Here is a 9,852-nt window from a genome sequence, read left to right on the forward strand (position 1 = left end):
CATTCTTTATTTTCAGGTTGCGACCCTCCTCGTGTCCCCCGAATTACTGAGACCCGTGGGTCGGGTCACAGGTTGTCCTCTGACTCCATTTGCCCACATTAAATAAAAGAATAAACACAAAGACTATATAACTTCTCAGCAAGAAGTTACAAACCAGATATGGAAATCAAACTGTGTAATTTTATTCCAGTGATTTTGGTAATATCTTTAAAGGCCAACCCATAAAAGTCTGGAGTATTGACTTTTGTCCCTAGTAAATTGAATGTCTTAGAGAGTATACATTATTTTAACATATAATATTATTTATGACTATGTATGTATAAAACAAAGAAAAATAGTTATAGCTGCAGGTGAAATGAAAACTAAGGGGTATGTTGAATCACAGTCCAGGAATGAAATCATTAGAGAATTCTGCATAGGTTAAGAACACTCCAAGAAAACAGACAAACGTCTTCTGACCTCAGTTTCTTCAAAACATGGAATTGTTCTTAGAACTTGTTTTTGTACTCCTGCCTGGTATATCAGATACAAGTGAGTTTAATTCAGATTACTAATTATTTCTTCTTTATGTTATTCCACAAAATATCCTTTATACTCCTCTATGGCAAACCATGTTTTTGCAACAAACAACTTGACCTTGTGATTGTATACAGCTTGAATTCATGAGAACTTTACTTATATGATCGTCCTTAACTCTCAGGGTATAAATTGTCTGATGCTATAAATAAAGCTGACTATTGCATGAGACTTAGGTCTGACTCATTTATTAGCTAAATTCTCCCAGGTCCTACAATCTCTAGAATGATGACAAGAGTAGAAACAAGTAATATAACGATTATCTCTAGTAGTGAAATTGAACAATGTAAGCAATTAAGTTGGAAGAAGAGTTTTGATCTGTTTCCGCTACTTTTCAAGTCCACACTAATATTTGATAAAGTTTTGTATGTACTGAGAATGAAAAATAAATAAATAAATAAATAATAGAAGCCAAGTGTAATCAGTTGAGTAAACAAAGGTTTATTTTATTTTGATTTATTTTTTAAGGAGATGAGAAAGTCTGAGAAAATGGAGCAACAGTTTTTGTTCTTGCTATGTAGATAATAAAATAGCACTGTAATCAATCTGAAGTGCAGAGAGTATCTACTTGTGTAATTGTGAGATTTTCATTCATTGATAAGAGGCTGAGAAGAGTTGACAAATGTCTAGAAGATGCACACTTTGTGAATCTGCAATATTTAGAGGAAAGCCTGTAAGAACCAGACCCTAGATGGAGACTGATCTCAACCACACTGGAGATCAATGAGTGATTTAATAAAAATCTTTCTGGAAAGGAGTTATAATGAAAGAAAGTTGGCTTCAACATGTTAGTTTCCAGCTTTTAAACATAGATGAACAAGGCCAACTGAAATAACAGCTTAGTGTTTTCTTTGTATTTTGGCCCACTTATCAGATATATGTTTTATTTTCTTGATTGAACCATATAAAATATGCATCACATGCTGAGGTTCAAATTCTGAAGACATTCTCCTCAGTCCTTTAGCATCTTATTTCATTTTAACTTTACTCATTTTCTTAAAAGTTTAGTGTGCATGACAAGAAATAAGTTTCCTGTTGATACTTTCTATGTTTTTTAATTTATTTTATATGTATAACTGTTGAGCCTGCATACACTTCTATATGACTCTCGCATGCTTGATGCCAGTGGAGGTCAGAAGTTGTCAGAATGGATCTGATAATTGTGAGGTATCATGTAGCTTCTCAGAATTGAACCCAGGTTTTCTGGAATAGCATTCAGTACACTTAACCACTAAGTTAACACCAGCCCTGTGATGGGATTTTCATACCTAATATTGGCTGATCCTTCTCCTCTATACAATTTTCCCTCATCTCCTTTTGAGAAGACAGGATTGTGTTTACCATTCCTTCATTAAAAAGAAGGACCATAGAGCATATGTTAGAAGTAATACATTGGGTCACATATTTACAGACAAAATCATAGAAGTAGAAGAGAGACTGAAACATTTGGAATTTGACAGGTGCATGAGAGGGATAATTGAAGGTAATACATAAACAGTGAGCAAATAATATAATATATGTATATGGAGATTAGCTAATGAAAGAATGGTAAATACAATCCTGCCTTCTCAATAAATTGATCACAATCTGTTCTTCACAGCCAACTTAGACGCAATTATGATTTAAGACCTTTAGACTATGTAGATGTGGGCCAATATTAAAGGGGTAGGCTTGATAAGCCATTTAACTCATCTGTCTTCAATCCCAAGTATTTTTTACACTTATCTTTTTATTCTAGAACTTCACACAACCAGCAAGTTAAAATTTGTGAATGAATTGACAAAACAAACAAACAAAAGAAACAGTGCAACTGTATGTTGTTCTGTGTTTCAATGCCTTGATGATTTGATCATGCCTTCTGAAAGAAAAGGATTCAAATGCAAAGGTTTAGGTAATTTTATTTAGAGAGCTCAAAAATGCTCAACCTATCTAGACATTTTTGTTATTTCTCTTATGTCAGAAAATACTTCAGATTTAATGAAGGAATTTCTTTTGTAACCATGATCTATCACAGGGATGCTAAGTGAACAAATAAATTAATGAAAAGAAAAAAACAAGATTTGTTATGAAGTGAAATTGTTAATGCCTAACACATGCCTCTATATTCTATATAGAATATAAGTATAAAATATTTAAAGAGTAATTTCAAATTTAGAATTTGAAGGTCACTTTTTCACTTTGTGTTTCCTGAAATATTTGGCTGCCACCTCAAATATTTTATTCTACTGTTAAGTCACAAAAAAAAGATACTTAGAAAAAACATAGAATTATGTCCAAGTTAAAACTGCATAACTATAACTGAACAGTATAATAAATAGATGCCCTTTGGGCTTTGTTGATTTTCTCAACCATTTCTATGGGAGTTTAATAAAGACAGACTTGCTAGTCCTTGTGAAAAGTTTGAGTGAGTCTTACTTACTTCAGTAAATAATTATTAAAAAGTTATAGTCTAGAATTTAAATATTTTCCAAAAATATTTTCTGCAATTAGGTATACAATATGGAAACAGGGACAAATATTTTAGTGTTGTATTAGTTTCATATTATAAACTTTTCAGAGTAAATCTATAAAACAATCTACCACTTACAGAAGTAAAGCTATGAAAATTTTTAGCCATACACATGCATTCCAATATGTAACTTAGAAACAGTACACATTTTATCTAATTACTTTTCCTGATTGTATTCTATAAGGCTGTAGGTTAAGGTATACTTTATAAGGAGTTCAAAATAGTGTTAATGGTTAATAATTGGACAGAATGGATTTAATTGTAATGTGGGTTAAAAGGGCAGGTTAGAGAAGACAATATAGAAAGGGTGACTAACACTGAAGACCTTCAGATATGAAGATCTATTCCTATAGAATCTTTCAAAAATATACACACATATACAAGCTTTTAAAATTGAGTTGCCCTTTAAGAAATGGGGAGATAAATACCCCATCTAAATACTCAGGCTACCAATACAAAGTCTAGTATCAGCAATAAGTTGCTTCTTTTCATGTTGTGAGCTAGTGAAGTCCTGTTGACTTCTCAAAATTTTAAACTACTGCCAATACTATTAGCAACCCTCCAAAATTTGAGCAAAATTTCTTATTGATGAAGATACAACACATGTGAGTCTTAGAAGATAAAGAAATAAATTTGGTCCTGACTGGAAAACATCATCCATACTAGCTTACTTCCATAATGTTGAGATATCCTATGAATGTTAACCAAAATGAAACGTAATCATCACCCAGCTATGATGCCATAAAGGTACACAATGACTGGTCTGACAATGCCTGGACATTGGTGTCATAGTGGCTGGAATGCTGTGGAAGTAAACAACCACTTTTGAACTAGAACTAAGTTCTGCAATATGAGTTGGTGTGAATACCTGGTTCTATTATTGAGGACAAGATTATGTGAAAAGGTAGATCATAGGCCTTTGTGGAAATAAAATTGTATTAACCTGATAGATTGATTCTACATTAAATTGACTCCTTACAATTATTGCTATGCTAATAGATCAGTGCATCTTTCAGGCCTCATCAGAGAAGTTTCCTTTTGTATTTGAGGCAAAAAAAAAAAATTCAAATGATCAACCTATTGAAATTAAATAACTGAGAAGTATGCAGTCTTAAATGAGTAGTATACTTTACATTATATTCTCCACCCAAAGATCAGGGATCTGTGCAGATAAGGATCAGGGTAGAAATACTGAAAAAAACAGAAGTAGTCAATTGTCACCACTCTAGAGGCAGTAGGATCTGAATGATTGGAGCATAAAATTGAAGCTGAATAAACCTAATGCAACAGCCAACTTTATTCAGAGCATCAAACAATTTATATTCTGTGGGTTACTAAGAGTCATGTGAGTAAAGTTTGCAACCACAAGGGCAAGCTGTCAGGTGGCTGACACAGTGTATTTGGCAAACAAATTGCATTTGGCAATATATATATATTATATATTATATATATATATAATGTATATTATTATATATATAATATATACATTATATAATATATATTATATATATAATATATATTATATATATATATAAATATATATGTATATTTTAGTGGCACATTCAATAACAACTACAAACAGTAAAGATTATCCTGAAATAAATGCATACCTATCCACTGCACCTAGTAAGAACACAAAACATAACACATTCTAAGAGGTGTTTTTTGATTTTGTTTGTTTGTTTGTTTGTTTTGGTTTGGGGGTTTTGTTTTGTTTTTTTCTTCAACATAACATTTTTTATTGATTTTCTGAGAATTTCTCATCATGCACTCCAATCACACTCACCTGCCAGTCCTTCTGTATCTGCCCCAAACCTTGTGTTCTCTCTCTCCAACAAAAAATGTAAAAATAAAAACAAGAATTAAAAAAAAAATAGAAAAAAAGCCCCTTGAATTTGTGTTATCTATATACTCATCAGAGAATGGTCAAACTTTCAGTGGCCTGCACCTTAAATAGAATCAAATCCTTCCCCACCTGCACCTCTACCAGAAGCCATCAATTGTGGAGAGCTATAGCTCATCATCCATTACACTTTTAAAGAGTTCTCTTTGGTAGCTTCCTGTCTAGGCTTTTTCTTTTTGGGAGAGATAAGGGAGGTTGTCACAGAAGCCTTCCACGTGCCTGCCTCTCAACTGCACATCTGAAGTTATCCATATCACACAAAAGTAGCCTCCTTGGTCTTCACAGTCAACAGGAGCACAGATCATGGGCCTCCACACGGTCTCTGGCGACAGCACAGATTATGAATACAGCCAATGAACATAGCTGCAGCAGGACCACAAACCCAGAAAAGGTACTCAGAGGCAGCCTGAACCGAGGGCATCTGCATGAATAAGGTAACAGTGCAGCATGGCCCTAGGAGGCATCACTGCCCATAGGCATCGACATAGGTCCAAGCAGCAATATGGACCATAGACATGTTCATGACTCTTGGTGGAAGCAAGCACCATGAATAGCCACACAGATCTTACCTGCAGTAGTAACAAGAACCCAGATATGGCCGTTGGTGGCAGCACAGACCACGACATCACCAGGAACTCAGATGGCAGCACAGATCACACACACACACACACACACACACAAACACACAATCTCCATAACACAATCACATAAATATGGCACCCAACAGCTACAACACAGAGCATCAACACCCACAAGGCCTAGAAAGTCAGGTGTGGCCCTGGCTTCAATTTGTATTTTGAGAAGACCAAGGTTATAAGATTCTTGTCTTGTTTTCTTGGAATGTTCTCAGAAAGACTCAAAATTCTCCTTCCGTGACTTCATTCTTGGACCACATTTGACAAGGAAATGGAAACAGTTTTGCTAAACCCAACAGGTCAATAGCAGATTCTGCAATAGTGACAACATGTACCAGACCCGCACAGGCTTAAAGTGAGCAGAATCTCAGCACAGACTTTGAAATGAGGAAACAGGATCCCACCACTTGCTGAAGAACTGTTAACATTTGATGTAACTAGGAGAGTGAAAAATCAGTTTGCTTCAATGATGTGAGCCGTGGTAGATCAAAAAAATATCCATGCCCTATTCCCAGTAGTAGTAGAGTAACACAAATGGACTCAACTGGGGGGAAAAAGAGAGAGGAAGGAGTTCTGGGTGGGTATAAATATGGTTGTTGTAGGAAATTCTCAAAGGATTATAGAAATATTATTTCACAAATGCATATTATCAGCCAGTGGAAATTACAAAATACTGCAACTTTCCTAGCATGTGATACATATTTTATTTTTAGGAACTACCACTTTAAATTATTAAAATAATTATTTAAAATACTTTTTAAAATCACATATCTTTGGAAGTAATGCTGTTATTCATTTTTCTTGTGCTTTGAAAAAGGATGTTATAAGCACTTTATATTTCAGAATCAACAAATTCATACCACCCAAATTAATAGCTACAACTAAGTTCAAACTGTTAAAATCATATTCATTATCACATTCAATGCTTTGTTTTGACCTTTTCATCAATTCCTTTTCTTATACAGGAAAATTAAAATGTCTCAATTTTGTTTGTACATTAATTGTATTAGTTGGTATCTTAATTGGTTTACAAAATTATATCAATAAAAATTTTAGTCATCCAGACACCATGGTCTTTAAAAAAAAAATAAGATTTCTTGATGATTAAATTAAAGGTACATTGGTAGTCTAGAGGCAAAACCTACTTCCCAGAGATTCTAAGAGTATAAGCAATGAGTCTGTCTTAAACACAGTTAGCTTGGTTTATTTCTGGTGGGTTCTTACTTACAGGATATGTGAGTAGGTAAATGTACTGGTTGTTCATGTTAGCATTTTAATTTCAATGAGTGAAATAGTTTAATGTCTTTATGTAGTGTAAAGCCCATCTGTATGAAAAGGAAAAAGAGAGAATAAAAGGAAGAAAGAAGAAAGAGGAAAAAGCAGAAACAGAAAAATGAAATCCTTATGTAAGACAGTTTTGTTAGTAATTTGAAATACATGGTACCTTTAATTCTTTGGTAGTTAAAGTAGGCTCCATGACTGCTTTCCCCTTAGATGACTCACAGGCCGCATGGTGGTAAGTGGCAACAGCAACATGGTTCGCACAGACTGCACTGTTATTCAGGTGTCACATGTTAGGCGATTTTTCAGGACTGTTGGCAGAATGGATCCCTGCTTTTTTAAAATGTGCCCTAGTATAGAAACCCAAGCATGTGACTCTAATTGGAGTCTGCCAAGACATCATCTTGTGGTCTGCAGTATTGTCCAGAAGTGACAAAACTGCATTTACTATTGCTTCAAAGACAATTCTCCAAAAGAGAGCAATTGAGACAACATCAAATTTTATATGTAAGTATGTTTGCACATTACATTTATTATGTAGGTTAATTTTCATGTTGTATATTTAAGCAAAAAATACCAATATATGTTTCTAATTTTTATCTATAAATATTTTTTCACCAATTTTTTTCATTGCCTGTAGTATAAAATATATCTGAGGATGAATGACAAGTTTGGGTTGATTCTAGCTAATTTCACATCCTAGACATTCAACTAAACACACACACACACACACACACACACACACATATCACATCAAGCTACTGAAAATAGTTGTTATGGAGAGAGCAAAAGAAATAGAAAATGAGGTCCTCAGACAAGTTACATAAGATTTGTAGGTCATTCTACTTTGTAAAAACGAAACAATTTCAAACAAATTAATGTAATTTTTTTATTTTGGTTCTTGTCAATTTCATAATGACCTGGCTTTTTTTTATGTCAACTTGACACAAGCTAAAGACAGCTGTGAGGAAGGAACCTCAATTGACAAAATGTCTCCATAAAATCAGGCTGTGGGAGAGCCTATTGGGCATTTACTTAAGTAGTGATTGATACAGGAAAGCCCAGTCCATTGTGGATGGGATTCTTCATAAGCTGGTGGTCCTGGATTCTCCTTAAAAAGTAGGTTGGGTTGCCCTTAATCTGAGCAAAGGACTCTTGGCAAAGGAAGTGGAGCACTGGGGGGCAGATACTTTGCTGTATTCAAATCAAAGTCAGGGGTGCAAAAATGCAGAGCAACAAAACCTTTAACTTGGAGAAGCAGAATCATACTCCAAAAAGCATCATCACCATAACCACCAGCAGCAACATCATCATTGTCTTCGTCATCATCATCGTCACCACCACCACCACTACCACCACCACCACCACCACCACCACCACCACCACCACCACCAGTACCTGCAAATAATGGACACCAGACCAGCAGCCAGAACGAAGGCTTGACTACTGACCTAAAAAAAAATTTAGAAAACCAGGAGAGAAGACCTTTGCCCAGTGTAGCTGTCTCTTTGTAGGCAATCTTCCCCCTGACATCACTGAGGAGGAAATGAAGAAACTTTGAGAAATATGGGAAAGCAGTTGAAGTTTTCATTCATAAGGGTTAAGGCTTTGGCTTATTCACTTGGAAACACTTACCCTAGGGGGAAATTGCCAAGGTGGAGGTGGACAATATGCCCCTCATGGAGAGCAGCTGCGCATGCGCTTTGCCTGTCATAGTATAGCTCTTACAGTCTGCAACCTTCCTCAGTACGTGTTCAACCAACTGCTGGAAGAAACCTTTTCTGTGTTTGGCCAGGAGGAGAAGGCTATAATCATTGTGGATGACAGAGAAACTCATCCACAGAGGGAGTGGTTGCCCTCAGGGAAACACACTGTTGTGTCCTTAGGGAAGCCAGCTGTTCTGAAACCTCTGGACAGAAGCAATGAATTCTCCCTCTTGGCTAACCACATTTCCTCAGCCTGTGACTGTGGAATCTATGATGAAGAAGGACTTAGAGAAGCTGTTTATTGAAGACCAGCAATTTCACAAGAAAAGAGAACAGACACAGAGATTTGCGGACCCTAGCTCCTTTTAGTATAAGTATGCCATGAGCTGGAAGGTACTCACTGAGATGGAGAAACAGCAGGATCAAGTGGACCAGAATATCAAGGAGGCTCTTGAAATTGGAGATGGCAGCAGCAAGCCTTGAGGACTGAGTTATGCTAATAAGGCAGGATTTGATTAGATGTCAAGAAGAGCTTCTGAAAATGGAGGAGCTGCGTAACCAGGCGGTTCAGAAACCAAAGCGGTTAGAACTCAGCCGGGAAGCAGAACGCAGGCGCCACGAGGAAAAGATGCTGCTGCCGCTGGCAACAAGAAGAAACAGTGTTATGGCAACAGGAAGGGTTCAAGGGAACATTCCCTGATGCAAATAACAAGAATTAAGGATGAACCAAATGGCTATGAGAGGTGCTATGGGCATAAATAATAGATGAGACATGCCCCCTGCTCCTCTTTCAGCTGGTCCTCCAGGACCTGCCACTATGAAATTAGATGGAACCCTGGGATTGACCACCAACACATGAACCCTCCCGCCAGTCTGCTAAAATGGAAAGAACTGAAGCAGTTGGTGGGCTTCTTCCTACTACACTCAACCATCCAGCTCAGAGCTGAAGTTGCTCCAAATAAATATCACCTATATTAGACATAAAGTTGCAGTGTCTAGTTTCCCACAACTCTTAACAGGAGGGCCATGTCTGGACCAGCCAGAATTCTACCCTGGAAAAGTGATAGGGTTTCTTCCCAGTAGATAGGTCTTCCCTGCTTGTACCACTCTAGGGAATATGCTTGAAGGCAGAGGGCAAGGGAAGGGTGGTATAGAACAAGTCAAAATCTGTGGTATAACACATTATCATGTCTCTCTTGGTACATTCCTGAAAGTCTGTGGTATAGTGCATTATCATGTCTC

At 36.3% G+C, this 9,852-nt stretch overlaps 1 pseudogene; it reads left to right on the forward strand.

Moving 5' to 3' along the window:
• The first annotated feature begins 8,129 nt into the window (after positions 1-8,129).
• On the forward strand, positions 8,130-9,584 carry LOC116089165 (annotated as a pseudogene).
• Positions 9,585-9,852: the final 268 nt, after the last annotated feature.

Source organism: Mastomys coucha, unplaced genomic scaffold (genome assembly GCF_008632895.1).
Source record: "Mastomys coucha isolate ucsf_1 unplaced genomic scaffold, UCSF_Mcou_1 pScaffold14, whole genome shotgun sequence".
Taxonomy (NCBI): domain Eukaryota; kingdom Metazoa; phylum Chordata; class Mammalia; order Rodentia; family Muridae; genus Mastomys; species Mastomys coucha.